This window comes from Dendrobates tinctorius, unplaced genomic scaffold (assembly GCF_039654945.1).
Source record: "Dendrobates tinctorius isolate UK_male_01 unplaced genomic scaffold, ASM3965494v1 ptg000396l, whole genome shotgun sequence".
Classification (NCBI taxonomy): domain Eukaryota; kingdom Metazoa; phylum Chordata; class Amphibia; order Anura; family Dendrobatidae; genus Dendrobates; species Dendrobates tinctorius.
This window is the reverse complement of record NW_027362062.1, coordinates 4,129,391-4,144,648: the sequence shown is the minus strand read 5'-3', so window position 1 is coordinate 4,144,648 and position 15,258 is coordinate 4,129,391. Positions and strand designations below refer to the sequence as shown.

Here is a 15,258-nt window from a genome sequence, read left to right as displayed (position 1 = left end):
GCTTATTCGTCAGGAGTGATCTTTTGTCCAAGCACTCCTGTGTTCCCCATGAGAGAGCTGTCACCAGATGAGAATTGTCTCCTGACAGGATAACAAAGCACTCGGCAGTTTGAAATCGGACATGCCCCATCAACATCTCCCCAACACATTAGACTGTAGGCCAAGCCTGTTGATATCGGTGGGCTCGGACGACCTTAGGCTGGAGTCACACATAGCGACTCACCAGCGATCCTGACAACGATATCAATGTGTCAGGATCGCTGATGAATCGCTATGTGATCGTTGGTGAGCTGTCAAACAGACAGCTTCACCAGCGATCAGCACAGCGACGCCGAGCGCCCAGCGTCGCTGTGCACGTTAGTAACCAGCGCGCTGATGCAGGAAGCTGGTAACTAACGTGCGTCCCTTGGATACCCGATGTGTACATTAGTTACCAGCAGATCGCTGGTCTCCCGCCTGTCACACACAGCGATGCGTGCTGGCCAGCGGGAGACCAGCGACCAAAAAAAAGTCCTGGCCTTTCCTGCAGCGATCAGCGATACCGGCAGGGGGGCCGGTCACTGATCGCTGTCACACACAGCGATCTCGCTGGTGAGATCGCTATGTGTGACAGGGCCTTGAGTCAAATGTGTATAGGGGCCTGTAATATTATCTGATCCTGGTCTGCTGACTTCGCTCTCAGGAATGTAATCTCTTGCTGTTTGAGACCAACCCAGTAACTTTAGTTTTCAAAAGTCTCTCTAAACACACCTCTCACAAAAGACGTATCACATTCCTCAGGTGCTTCTGCCTTTTCAAGTCTTTTAGCTCTTGAGTTTCAGTAGACCTAACATATAGGTGTCCTCACCGCAGAGAGGGAATGAGCGGCTGCCAGACCCTTCTGGTCCCAACTTACCTCTCCTGAAAAAAGAAGACTAAGATTCATGCAGATGTCTGTGCAAAATGGTCAGAAATCGGGAACTAATGAACGGATTTTAGTCTAATGTGTGCGTTGTGTGTGAGTAGCTTGGAGGATTCCCATTCAAAATAAAACATAACCTTTAATAATTCAATAAAACCTGAGACATCACATAAACAACACATAAACAGACATGATAGTGCTCATGCGTATCAGTGCTCATTTAAAAAATGGTTCGGTCTCACCATTACTCATGGACATAGAAGCCCCGGAGTATTTTTCAGAGTTCCCCTGCCGGGTATTCGGGTCCATATAGCAGCACAAGACAGCATGTGGAAAAGGAGGTTAAAGGGTTACAGGTGTGCAGTTTTCCCTATCCTCCCTGTCGTGCCCAGGTATTACTCCTGCCCTTACAAGGACAGGCCTCAAATTAGACCCTATAGTGTCACCCCCAGTCGTCAGAAAGGGTATTTGCTCCCTGCACGTTTCCTCCCCAATAACGGGGATTCATCAGGGGAGTTATACAAATAGGTATAAGGGGGTTTAACCAGCAGAGTGACTGTCCATGTCACTGCCAAAAAAGAACTTTTTGGCAGTGATATGGACACAGTCACTCTGCTAGTTGAGGCATCCAGCCATTGCGGGGCCTTCTCTTTTTCTTTATGGACAAATATATTTAAACCCCCTTATATATATTTGTATAACTCCCCTGATGAATCCCCGTTATTGGGGAGGAAACGCGTAGGGAGCAAATACCCCTTCTGACGACTGGGGGTGACACTATAGGGTCCATTTGGGGCCTGTCCTTGTAAGGGCAGGAGTAATACCTGGGCACGACAGGGAGGATAGGGAAAACTGCACACCTGTAACCCTTTAACCCCTTTCTGTCATGTGACGTACTATCCCGTCCATGTGCCCTGGGACTTAATTCCCAGGGACAGGATACTACGTCACAGCGATCAGCGGCGCCCACGTGGTGAGTGCCGCTGATCGCGGCCGGGTGTCAGCTGATTATCACAGCTGACACCCGGCACAATGTGTCAGGGGCGGTCACGGACTGCCCCGACATGTTAACCCCTTGCACACCGCGATCAAACACGATCGCTGTGTACCGGGGGTTAAAGGGAAGCATCGGCAGGGAGGGGGCTCCCTCCGTGCTTCCCTGAGCCCCCCCACAGCAGCGCAATGTGCAGCGCTGCTGCGGGGGGCTCCATCCCTGCAGGTCCCCGAATCCAAGATGGCGACGGGGGCCTGCAGGGAGCTGGCTTCCTCAGTGCCTACAAAGCGCAGGCATGAGGAAAGCCAAGTGCAGTGCCTGTGACAGATCGCTGATCTGTCAGTGATCTGTGATGCGACAGATCAGCGATCTGTCACATGACAGGTATGTCCCCCCTGGGACAATGTAATAAAGTTAAAAAAAAAAAGTGTAAAAATAATTTTTAAAAAATCGCTAAATACAAAAAAAAAAAATATTCCCTAATAAATTCATTTATTGGAAATAAAAAAAACCAATAAAAGTACACATATTTGGTATCGCCGCGTCCGTAACAACCCGCCCTATAAAACTGTTCCACTAGTTAACCCCTTTAGCGAACCCCTTAAAAAATAAAAATAAAAAACTAAGCAAAAAATAATGATTTATTATCATACCGCCAAGCAAAAAGTGCAATAAAGCGCGATCAAAAAAACGCATATACATATCCATGGTATCGCTGAAAACGTCATCTTGTCCCACAAAAAACGAGCCACCATACAGGATCATCAGCAAAAAAATAAAAAAGTTATAGCTCGCAGAATAAAGTGATGCAAAAATAATTATTTTTTATATAAAATTGTTTTCATTGCATAAAAGCGCCAAAACATAAAAAAAGACTTAAATGAGGTATCGCTGTAACTGTACTGACCCGAAGAATAAAAATGCTTTATCAATTTTACCGCAGACGGAACGGTGTAAATGCACCCCCCTAAAAGAAATTCATGAAACGCTGGTTTTTGTTCATTCTGCGTCCCAAAAATCGGAATAAAAAGCAATCAAAAGATGTCACGTGCCCGAAAATGACACCAATAAAAACGTCAACTCGTCCTGCAAAAAATAAGACCTTACATGACTCGGTGGGTCAAAATATGGAAAAATTATAGCTCTCAATATGTGGTGATGCAAAAACTATTTTTACAATAAAAAGCGTCTTTTAGCGTGTGACAGCTGCCAAACATAAAAACCGCCATAAATAGTAAATCAAACCCCCCGTTATCACCCCCTTAGTAAGGGAAAAATAATAAAATTAAAAGAAAATGTATTTATTTCCATTTTCCCGCTAGGGTTAGGGCTAGGGTTAGGGCTAGGATTAGGGCTAGGGTTAGGGGTGTGTTGGGGTTAGGGTTGGAGTTATAATTGGGGGTTTCCACTGTTTGGGCACATCAGGGGCTCTCCAAATGCAACATGGCGTCTGATCTCAATTCCAGCCAATTCTGCGTTGAAAAAGTCAAATGGTGCTCCTTCCCTTCCAAGCTCTGCCATGCGCCCAAACAGTGTTTTACCCCCACATATGAGGTATCAGCCTACTCAGGAGAAATTGCAAAAAAACTTTTGGGGTCCAATTTCTCCTGTTACCCTTAGGAAAATAAAAAATTGGGGGCAAAAATATTATTTTTGTGGAAAAAATGATTTTTTGATTTTCACGCCCAGGCTTTATAAACTTCTGTGAAGCACTTGGGGGTTCAAAGTGCTCACCACACATCTAGATAAGTTCCATGGGGGGTCTAGTTTCCAAAATGGGGTCACTTGTGGGGAGTATCAATAGTTTAGGTACATTTGGGGCTCTCCCAAAGCACATGACACCCGCAGACCATGCCATCAAAGTCTGCTTTCCAAAACGTCACTACTTTCCTTCCGAGCCCCGACGTGTGCCCATACAGTAGTTTTCTCCCACATATGAGGTATCAGCGTACTCAGGACAAATTGGACAACAACTTTTGGGGTCCAATTTCTCCTGGTACCCTTGGAAAAATAAAAAAATTGGGGACTAAATGATCATGTTTGTGGAAAAAATACGATTTTTTTATTTTCATGCCCGGGCGTTATAAATTTCTGTGAAGCCCTTGGGGGTTCAAAGTGCTCATCACACATCTAGATAAGTTCCTTAGGGGGTCTAGTTTCCAAAATGGGGTCATTTGTGGGGGGTTTCCACTGTTTAGATACATTAGGGGCTCTCCAAATGCAACATGACACCTGCAGAGCATTCCATCAAAGTCTGCATTCCAAAACGTTACTACTTCCCTTTCGAGCCCTGATGTGTGCCCATACAGTAGTTTTCTCCCACATATGGGGTATCAGCGTACTCATGACAAATTGGACAACAACTTTTGGGGTCCAATTTCTCCTGGTACCCTTGGGAAAATAAAAAAAATGGTGACTAAAAGATCATGTTTGTGGAAAAAATACGATTTTTTTATTTTCACGCCCGGGCGTTATAAATTTTTGTGAAGCACGGGGGGGTTCAAAGTGCTCACCACACAATTAGATAAGTTCCTTGGGGGGTTTAGTTTCCAAAATGGTGTCATTTTTTGGGAGTTTTCACTGTTTTGGTACATCAGGGGCTTTCCAAACGCGAGATGGTGTCCGATCTCAATTCCAGCCAAAAACGTCAAATGGCGCTGTTTCCCTTCCGAGCTCTGCCATGCGCCCAAATAGTGGTCTACCCCCACATATGGGGTATCAGCGTACTCAGAACAAATTGCACAATAACTTTTAGGGTTCTGTTACCCTTGGAAAAATAAGAATTGAGGGTGAAAAGATCATTTTTGTGGAAAAAATATGATTTTTTAATTGTACGGCTGTATGTTATAAGCTTCTGTGAAGCCCTTGGGGGTTCTAATTTCTCACTACACATCTAGATAAGTTCCTTGGGGGGTCTAGTTTCCAAAATGGTGTCATTTGTGGGGGGTTTCCACTGTTTTGGTACATCAGGGGTTTTCCAATCGCAACATGGTGTCCGATCTCAATTCCAGCCAAAAAAGTCAAATGTGGCTGCTTCCCTTCTGTGCTCTGCCATGCGCCCAAATAGTCGTTTACACTCACAAATGGGGTATCAGCGTACTCAGGACAAATTGAACAATAACTTTTAGGGTCCTGTTACCCTTGGAAAAATAAAAATTGGGGGTGAAAAGATAATTTTTGTGGAAAAAATATGATTTTTTAATTGTACCGCTGTACGTTATAAACTTCTGTGAAGTCCTTGTGGGTTCAAAGTTCCCACCACATATCTAGATAAGTTCCTTTGGGGGTCTAGTTTCCAAAATGGGGTCACTTGTGGGGGGTTTCCACTGTTTAGGTACATCAGGGGCTCTCCAAACGTGACATGGCGTCCGATCTGAATTCCAGCCAATTTTGCATTGAAAAAGTCAAACGGCGCTCCTTCCCTTCTGAGCTCTGCCATGCGCCGAAACAGTGGTCCCCCCCCCACATATCAGGTATCAGCGTACTCAGGACAAACTGCACAATAACTTTTGCAGTCCAATTTCTCCTGTTACCCTTGGTAAAATAAAAAAAATTGAACCTGAAAAAGTTAAATGTTCATTTTTTTTAAATATTCAAAAAATTCCTGTGACGCACCTGAAGGGTTAATAAACTTCTTGAATGTGGTTTTGAGCACCTTGAGAGGTGCAGTTTTTAGAATGGTGTCACTTTTAGGTATTTTCTATCATATAGACCCCTCAAAGTGGCTTCAAATGTGATGTGATCCGTAAAAATAAAATGGTGTTGCAAAAATGAGAAATCGATGGTCAACTTTTAACCCATATAACTTCCTAACAAAAAAAAAATTTTGGTTCCAAAATTGTGCTGATGTAAAGTAAACATGTGGGAAATGTTACTTATTAAGTTTTTTTGTGTGCCGTATCTCTGTGATTTAAGGGCATAAAAATTCAAAGTTGTAAAATTGCGAAATTTTAAAAATTTTCGCCAAATTTCCGTTTTTTTTCACAAATAAACGCAAGTTATTTGAATTAAATTTTACCACTAACATGAAGTACAATATGTCACGAGAAAACAATGTCAGAATCAGCGGGATCCATGGAAGCGTTTCAGAGTTATTACCTCATAAAGGGACAGTGGTCAGAATTGTAAAAATTGACCCAGTCATGAACGTGCAAACCACCCTTGGGGGTTAAGGGGTTAAACACCTTTTCCACACGCCGTCTTGTGCTGCTATATGGACCCGAATACCCGGCAGGGGACCTCTGAAAAATACTCCGGGGCTTCTATGTCCATGAGTAATGGTGAGACCGAACCATTTTTTAAATGAGCACTATCATGTCTGTTTATGTGATGTCTCAGGTTTTAATGAATTATTAAAGGTTCTGTTTTATTTTGAATGGGAATCCTCCAAGCTACTGACATTTACCCCCTGAGGGTTGTAGATGTGGTATTAAGCATTCTTTGCCACAGTTGATCTTGTCTAATGTGTATGTTGCAATTCAAAATGTCTGACCCCTCTTTTCCCCGACATCCCATCAATGGAAAGTTAGGACACCACCATACATATGGGATGGCCAGCCAGTCCCACCATAATCAGCCGGTGTGGACGCCATTAATCTTAGGTTTATGTCCGGCTTTAGTTTGCATGTATTTTTATTGTAGTTTTCCAAAAAATTGTATCAAGAAGACAACAAAACAACACCAAAAAATGAAGCTGCAGCCTTACAACCACTTCTACCAATCAAGACAAATGGACAATTCTGATTCTCTCGGATGCAGAATCATCCCGTGTCCTTGGCTGAGCTGATCAGACGCGGTTAGTTCACAACAGCAGCGGCCTTGGCCCTGGTTTTACATTAAACTGGACAAACACTTGAAGAGAGGGCAGATTACCCCATTCAGTGCTAATACACAGGAGGCCGCCTGCCTTGGCTTCCAAAAGGAATCTGCTCCATTTCTGTATCACCGTATATTATTATTATTATTATTATTATTATTTATTGTTATAGCGCCATTTATTCCATGGCGCTTTACATGTAAGGAGGGATATACATAATAAAAACAAGTACAATAATGTTAAACAATACAAGTCATAACTGGTACAGGAGGAGAGAGGACCCTGCCCGCGAAGGCTCACAATCTACAAGGGATGGGTGAGATTACAGTAGGCGAGGGTAGAGCTGGTCATATTACAAATGTACATCCACATGTAGAAAAAAAAGCTGCAATGTGTGAACGATGAAGCAACAAGTGTGGAGTTCTTGCCCAAATCTGTTTAGCAACAGTGATGAACGAACGTGCTGGGATAAGGTGTTATCTGAGCATGCTCGGGTGCTAACCGAGTAACTTCGGCGTACTTGAAAAATATATTCGAATCCCTGCGGCTCTATGTCACATGGCTGTTCGACAGCTGCAACCTACGCAGGGATTGTCTAACAAACAGGAAATCCATGCATAGGTTGCAGCTAATAACCACCAGACACGCAGCCGCAGGGACCAACACATACTTTTTGAGCACGCCGAACATATGCGGATAACACCTGAGCATGCTCAGATAACACCTTATCCCAGCATGTTCGCTCATCACTATTTTCTTACATTGAAGCCAATAGGTAAAATGTCTGAGAAAAGCAGCCTGACGAGAGCATGAGCAAACACCATTGACCCCAAAACACCACCAGAATGCCTTGTATGGAGTATTTTATACTGAGTGGGCCACGGATTAAGAAACCTTTTTTCTTCCTATGAAAAAAAAAACTTGGGTAACTACATAGAGTTCTTTGCAGAAAGATACCAAAATATTGTATCAGCCACGAATCCTGTGTAATGTTACATCCTGCACCAGACTACACAGACGCTTTTGTTTTTTTTGTTTTTTTCCAGTTTTTGGGATGAACCGAACACCAAAAAGTCACAATTTGTGCAAAAAAACCCCAAAAAAAACAACAAAAACAACCTAAACATGGCACAAAATGTGATTTCTTTGGAACATTCCAATACGCATTGTCATGAGAAGTCTTGTCCCGATGTGCAGAACCTCTGTTATGGAAACTACAGTGCAGAAGCAGGCCTCATTTTTGGTGCGCTTGGACTGGTTTGTATCTGATTGTCTGTGACTGCAGACTTGTGAATCATTACATTGTGCAGCGTGCGCATTGTCAGGATTCTCCGATGCCGGGCGGGAGCGGACGGGCACATGCAGACTAGACATCCGCTGTACACGTCTGTATTGAGCAAGGCCGGCACCTCTAGTCTGAATGTGGCTGGAAATATGCCCGGCTCCTGAGAATCCTAAGAGCGTGCACTGAGAGGATTCACAAGTCTGCAGTAACACAGAATGACTGCAGACTTGTGAATCATTACATCGTGCAGTGAGCGCACTGTCAGGCTTCTCTGGTGTCGGGAGCAGACAGGCACATGCAGACTAGACAGTCGCTGTACAACTGTACTGAGCAAGGCCGGCACGTCTAGTCAGAGTGTGGCTGGAAATATGCCCGGCTCCTGGCGCCAGAGAATCCCGGTGGGGCCCCCAGTCAGGGGCTATAGCTTTCAGCGTCAGACTGGAGAACAGTGGGCCTCCCAGAGGATTTGATTCTGAGGGTCCATGTTTCTCCCCAACTCAAGAGCCCCATAGCAGCTGCAAGGTTTGCACTATGAACTCTCCTGAAGGAGAAGCCAGGGCCCACCGGAGGATTCTCCAGTTCTCTGGTGGGCCAGTCCAACCCTGATAGCTTTCCTCCGCACGCCGGGTGCTGACGGCGATTGTGAATGTTCCTACACTACAATAGTATGGTGCAAACGATGAAACGATCGCAGAAATGTTTTTTTTTGTTTGTTTTTGTTCGCACCATGAATGGAAATAGGAGGAAACAATGGGGGGATTACATTGGGCAAAAAAAAGAAAGAAAAAAAAGCTCACTTTTTTTATTTGCAGAGAAAAAGTCTGTGTAATAAAATTGTAAATGTGATTTGTGAACATGACATGACCAAGATGAGCTCTCCTCCCCGTCCTGAGAGCCGCCACAGTGAGGAGCGCAGCCGCCACCGAGAAGAAGAAGGCGCGCGCTCCCGACACCTCCCCTCAGTTGCGCGCTCCCGACACCTCCCTCAGGCGCCGCGCTCCCGCCTGCTTCCTTCGCGCTGACGTCGTTGGAAGGGAGCGCGCCTCGTGGCCGCGCACACGGGAAGAAGAACGAGAGAGAAGAACTGAGTGAAGGAAGGAAGGAGGGGGGACTTAGTAACTGCAAACGTGCGGCCGGGGACAAAGTGAACCGGAGCGGTACGGAACCTGGGACGGCCCGCAGGACTCAGGAGCGAGCAGGAAGCCTGTGTGGAGGGCGGATAAAGCGGCGAGGACACGAGCTGGCGGCTGCCGGTAAGAGAAGAGGGGTGTCCGGTATAACGGTAACGTATGCGGGATGGGCAGTGAGCACAGCTCCGCCCTCTGGCGGCCGCTCTGCGCTATGACTGGGTGGCTTGGTGCAGTCCTCTTTCTGGTCCGCTGTCTACACCACCTGACCTGGGAGAGGTGCCCACCGCCTCCTGTCACTGCCAGCAGCCAGCCGGTGCCTGTCACTGCCAGCAGTGGGCTCTCCTCACTGCACAACTTTAGTTTTCTCGCTGTGAATTTAGTGGTGTCCTGTAATGGGGGGCGTCTGCTTGACAACTATGTGCTGCCTCCATCTCATCACAGAGGCAGAAGTTGTCAGCAGCTTCGTCCATTACTGACGCTTATTGGACCGCACAGGGCAAAAGTCATTCTCCAGGCCGGCCCGCTGCCACCCTGGCATCTGGATTGGACCGGGGTGGGGTAGAGCGTCACCTCTCGGCTTATTGCAGAGGGGTTATTACATGCCCGGAGCAGTGAGTACGGGCGCTGCAGACGCCAGTATCGGTGTCGTGTCTTCCCTTGTGGTTTTTTACCCGCAGACGGGTTTTATCAGCCGTGATCTTTTAGTTTTCTGATGTCTAGTAGGAATGTGGCGGTGATTTATCCTGTTTATTACTATATTTCAGCATTACCTACACTCGTGCCTCCTGTATGTTAGATTTGTTTAATGTATAATTTACATTATAATATAATATATTTAGTATAATTTATTTTAAATAAATATATATTTAAAAAATACAATTTTACTGAAAATATCGCTATAAAATATATATATTATACTGTAACTATTCCTACATACAGTGTAGTATGATCGCTGCCTGTTGAGGTGCACAGCAATGCTGTATTGATTTGTCAGGAGGAACTTACTGGACTTTTGACCGGCTCCATTATAACTTATCGCTGTGTGCCGCCATCCGGTGCACATAGTGCCGCAGTGGTTTGATGTAGACACTGGTCTTGAATCAGATTTCTCGTACAGACACACGCTAATCGATGTCGGTGGTGTCACCCGTGGTCTTAAAATTGTAGATTTCTTTTAGGAAGTCCAGTATTTTGGAGCTACAAGACTTTTGCACCAGGGTTTAGGCTCTGTACGTATCTGCATTCAGTGCAGTTCTGGACATAAATAACAATATTCTGCATCGGTTTTCTAACACAAAGACGTATTTAATTTGGGTATGTGCATACAACATCTTTTTCAGGCAGATTTACCCCTGAAGAAGCACAGCGAAACCATTGCGCAAAAAAATAAACACTTATGTGCACGTGTGCCATCTTGGGTTACTTCCTCTTTTTAACCTCCTCAGGGTTCAGAATCCTTGGCCTGGTTAAAGAAGTACTATGTTCATTCTTCTAAATGAAGCTGGCCGCTGTATAGAGCAAACACTGCCGAACCGCTGGAACAAACAACCGAGAAAATGAAGATGTTTCAGGAAAATGATCCGCCTTGGAAATCTTGGAGGTTTTGACAGTATCTTTACGACGCCGTTGGAACCTACCTTTAGGGCATGTTCTTAATGAGTTTCTTTAGGAATTTTTGGAACACAAACAAGTCTGGAGTTTCTGCTCCAAAAACTCAGTATGAACACACACTTATAGTTAGGGGGCTTTGTGAGCCTGTAAGACCGCTCTGTGTGAGTGCTCATGCGGGAGCCAAGTGTTGCAGCTTCCTAAACGGCGCACAAGTGACCAATCACTCAAAACACTTGTCACGTGTGCGCTACTACATGTGATGGGTGCGGGTCAGGGTCCTGAGATGCCACCGATCTGCAGGCTTCTCATAGGTTAAAAACTAAAGTGTAGACACCATTTAATTTTGTCTGAGCAGAAGAGTTGAATTAAAACACAGAAAATTAACAGTGTGAACAACACCCGAAAATATAAGGACCCTTTCAGACGTCCAGTTTTCACATACGCGTTCTGTTCATGTTTTTCACGGATTGAACATGTACCCATTCACATGTTAAAGGGGCTTTTTTTTAACTTAATGACCACAGACAAAAAAACGGGATTAGTTATTTTTTCATCCGATTCACAGATCAAACTTACCCCTTGAAATCAATGGGTCCATGAAGAGTTAGACTTATGAATTTTCCAGACACATTCAACTAGACGTGCATGACCTTGCTAAATACAAGTCAATTGAGCGAGGGTGCGCACGTCTAGTAGGAAAGTGACCAAGAGTATACATACCGTATCTCATACTTGCGGTCACATTATCGCCAGCACCAGAGATTTCTGACTGTGCGCACTGTGAGGATTTACAAGTTTGCAGACACTTTCTGCCCAAACCTGGGCAGCTCCTTTAAGGCCACAGGCTGCCTAAAGATTTTGTTTTTCATAAGTTTTACTCGCCCTCAGCCATCCCCGGCAGGTTTTGTTCTGAGACTTACCCCATCTCCACTGCTCTAGGTTTTCTGGTCCTGTCCTGGAAATGCATACTTGTCTAGTCACTGACTCGGGGGGAGAGAGGACAGGCGGATCTCCGCAGCGGTCAGTGATTGACAGATCCACGGTTTCCCCAGTGGACTTGGCTTACTTTGCTGAATCAATGGCATGCTGTCAATGACTGACACTGACGATCACGTGCCATGCATGCAGATGTCACTTTTGGGGCCAGTGATTGTCTGCAGTGGTCGTGTGGGTATATAGCACGTCATCACTTCAGGAAAGTAAGCAAAAGGCCGTCAGGGACTGCCAGAGCATTGGTGCTGGCACGGCGGGCAAATTAAAAACCCGCCATACACATGAGATAGGTGTCGGTTGAACGATGCTTTGGCCATCTCGGCCGACTCTCGTAGGCAAGTGCTCTTGTGTTCTCTAACCCGCCGCTGGTCATTTATCTCCAGAAGAACAAAAGGATCGACCATACGAAATCAGACGTGTCTGATTGACACGGTATTTTCCTTATCAGCAATTTTTTTCGGGTCTCCCACACAGATTATAGCTTCGATTTTGGCGCGTTCAGCCGACATTTGCCTAATCTGGACGGGGCTTAAGAGTTAAGTAATTTTTTGTTTTTTTTATTTTATAAATTTCCTGCAGACAATTTCAGTTCTTATACTTTTGGTGACCAATTTAACATTTATGGTAATAGAATATATCGAGACACGGGAACCGGAGGGAGCCCTGTTGGAACGCGCATTTCGCTATGTTCCATATATATATATGTTACATGTATCCAGATTATGTGCATATTATGGATGACATTGCATCCTTAGAAGCCATTGTATCCCTAATAGACTGTCTCCATGTTGGAAACTAAAATACATGAGATGGACCCTCTGAATCCCGGATGCAATAATGACGAGATACTGATGCAATCTGGATGACATATAGTGGATACGTTCAGATGTAGCTTAGTTCTTGCTGATCTCAGTGTACAGAAAGTCCATAAAACAATTTGCACATTAATACCCTACTTACATAATGTGTAAAAACATTCAGATTTTTACTCTTTTCAATGAATCACCAAAAACCCTTAAGTGGCTTTTGGTATAGTGATGCCGGCTGGTTCCAAAACCTAAAAGCATTATTCCCATCAGATGAGCAATTTTGCAAAGTGCATGTAAAAACAAAAACAACCAAGCAACTTTTTAATTTATTTCTTAGGAAAACTCAATTTTCCCCCAAATCTTTTTTTTTTTTTTTAGGAATTTTGTTAAACAGGTCTTTGCCAAGGAGACCGTCCATAGGTAGCCGAGGCCGTCTGGAATTTCTGGAGCCCGCTGTGAGCTCCTAATTCCGGGTAATCTTCAGTTCATCCTTAAGATGCATTATATAGCGGCATCGGGAGCGCACAGTTTGGGCGCCGGACCTGTGAATCAAAAAGGAGCGTTCGAAAGCCGAATATAAGTGTATAGAAAAAGAGGATTGCAAAAAATGTATTCTAGATTTTATATAAATCATTTTAGGCTTAAAACAATTGATTAAAACCAGTTAACAGGTACAAATAGGTACTAAAGCATGCAAGCATGTGACTACAATAAGCCATCTGTCCAAGCGCGCAATCCCTAAGGGCACATAATAGGGCCGAATTGCGTAAATTACATTGTACAAGCAATGTGAATAAACAATAGAATAGCAGAACATAACAATGCAGATCCTAAGCCAAAGTCCATGGTATGGTATTAAAAAAAAAAAAAAAAAAAGGTCCAATTTTCCTCAGGGTTTGGTCAGTGTCAGTTTTTCCAATCACTGTTTCATCAGTGATTTTTCACGTAAGAAAGAAAAAACGCAAAGTTTCTTCTACCCAGTGTTAATCACAGGTAGCACATGGCCGCCATCCGTGCGCTGTCCTTGATTTTTATGGACTCTTAGACTTGGAAGGGTAATTTTAATTTGTGTCGGAAATGTCTGCACGATTTTTTGCAGACACAGTCCACAAAAAACACGGACATCTGAAAACTCAATAGACTTTAACGGGTAGGTGTTCAATCCATCAAAATCACGGATAGAGCACAGACATCTGAATAGGCCAAACGATTCGCATGGGTCAAAGAAATGCAAGGCAGCAGAAACACTGAGAAACAATAAATGCACCAGTAATATGTTAAGCACCACCCGAAAAGAATGCATGGCAAATCAGCGGAACCACTGAGAAACAATAAATGCACCAGTAATATGTTAAGCACCACCCAAAAAGAAATGCATGCCAAAGCAGTGGAACCATTGAGAAACCATAAATGCACTAATAATATATCAAGCACCACCAGTAAAGAAATGCATGCCAAAGCAGCGGAACCACTGAGAAACCATAAATGCACCAGTAATATATGAAGCACCACCCGAAAAGAAATGCATGGCAAATCAGCGGAACCACTGAGAAACAATAAATGCACCAGTAATATGTTAAGCACCACCCAAAAAGAAATGCATGCCAAAGCAGTGGAACCATTGAGAAACCATAAATGCACTAATAATATATCAAGCACCACCAGTAAAGAAATGCATGCCAAAGGAGCGGAACCACTAAGAAAAAATAAATGCACCAATGATATATCTAGCACCACCAGTAAAGAAATGCATGCCAAAGCAGCAGAACCACTGAGAAACAATAAACACATCAATAATATGTTAAGCACCACCAGGAAAGAGATGCATGCCAAAGCAGCAGAACCACTGAGAACTAATAAATGCACCAATAATATATCAAGCTCTACCAGTAAAGCTAATATACCAACAGGCAAGGGATAATAAAGATGTCCTGATGCAGAAAAAATATATAAAGGCAAAAGATCCGCTAACTAGTGGAGAATGGGAGGAAGGAGCTGTCCCATGTGTATCAAGAGTGGCTTTGTCAGGGTCAACGTTGGCCTTTACTCCTTCTTCTATCCGTTTTTTAGCCCGAATAAAAAAAAGTAGGCTGGGCAACTTTTTTTTCCATCCCAAATAATTGTTAGCAAAAATTCTGTGTTATTAATTTTTTGTTTTGTTTTTGGGAACACAATCTGCCACGTTTGATTATACCATAATTGTACCTATACTTAGTATACATACTATACATATACCTATACACAGTACATGCAAGTTGGCTGAGCCTACCCTATATGTAACAGGGGTGCCTTGGGCATGCTGGAATTCTAGAAACTTCGTTCCTACACTGCCAAGATGTCTGGCAACAACTTACCCCTCCCCCACCCTTTACCTTTGCATGTACATGCATGCTTGGCCGAGCTGAATGTGCCTGTGTATATATGGAGGTGTACAGGTGCTTCTCACAAAATTAGAATATCATCAAACAGTGAATTTATTTCAGTTCTTCAATTCAAAAAGTGAAACTAGTATATTTTATAGAGTCATTACACACAGAGCGATCTATTTCACGTGTTTATTTCTGTTAATGTCGATGATTGTGGCTTACAGCCAATGAAAACCCAAAAGTCATTATCTCAGGAAATTAGAATACTTTGTAACACCGGCTTTGAAAATGATTTTAAAATCCAAAATGTTGGCCTACTGAAATGTATGTTCAGTAACTGCACTCAGTACTTG

The 15,258-nt window shown here is 43.8% G+C and overlaps 1 protein-coding gene and 1 long non-coding RNA gene across 4 annotated transcripts in view; one reads left to right on the top strand and one right to left on the bottom strand.

The window, feature by feature from the left end:
• The first annotated feature begins 8,949 nt into the window (after positions 1-8,949).
• The window catches only part of RABGAP1L (RAB GTPase activating protein 1 like), a 336,048-nt gene continuing 329,739 nt past the window's right edge, over positions 8,950-15,258 (top strand). Inside the window, exon 1 of one of the 3 annotated variants that reach the window (XM_073563616.1) lies at positions 8,950-9,249. The gene's annotated coding sequence lies outside the window, so the exon portion shown is untranslated. The remainder of the gene's footprint in view (positions 9,250-15,258) is intronic. The other 2 variants (XM_073563613.1, XM_073563612.1) reach the window with 2 other exon arrangements.
• The window catches only part of LOC141076256 (uncharacterized), a 114,635-nt gene continuing 112,222 nt past the window's right edge, over positions 12,846-15,258 (bottom strand). The window contains exon 3 of the long non-coding RNA XR_012227449.1: positions 12,846-13,081. This is a non-coding gene — a long non-coding RNA (uncharacterized lncRNA). The remainder of the gene's footprint in view (positions 13,082-15,258) is intronic.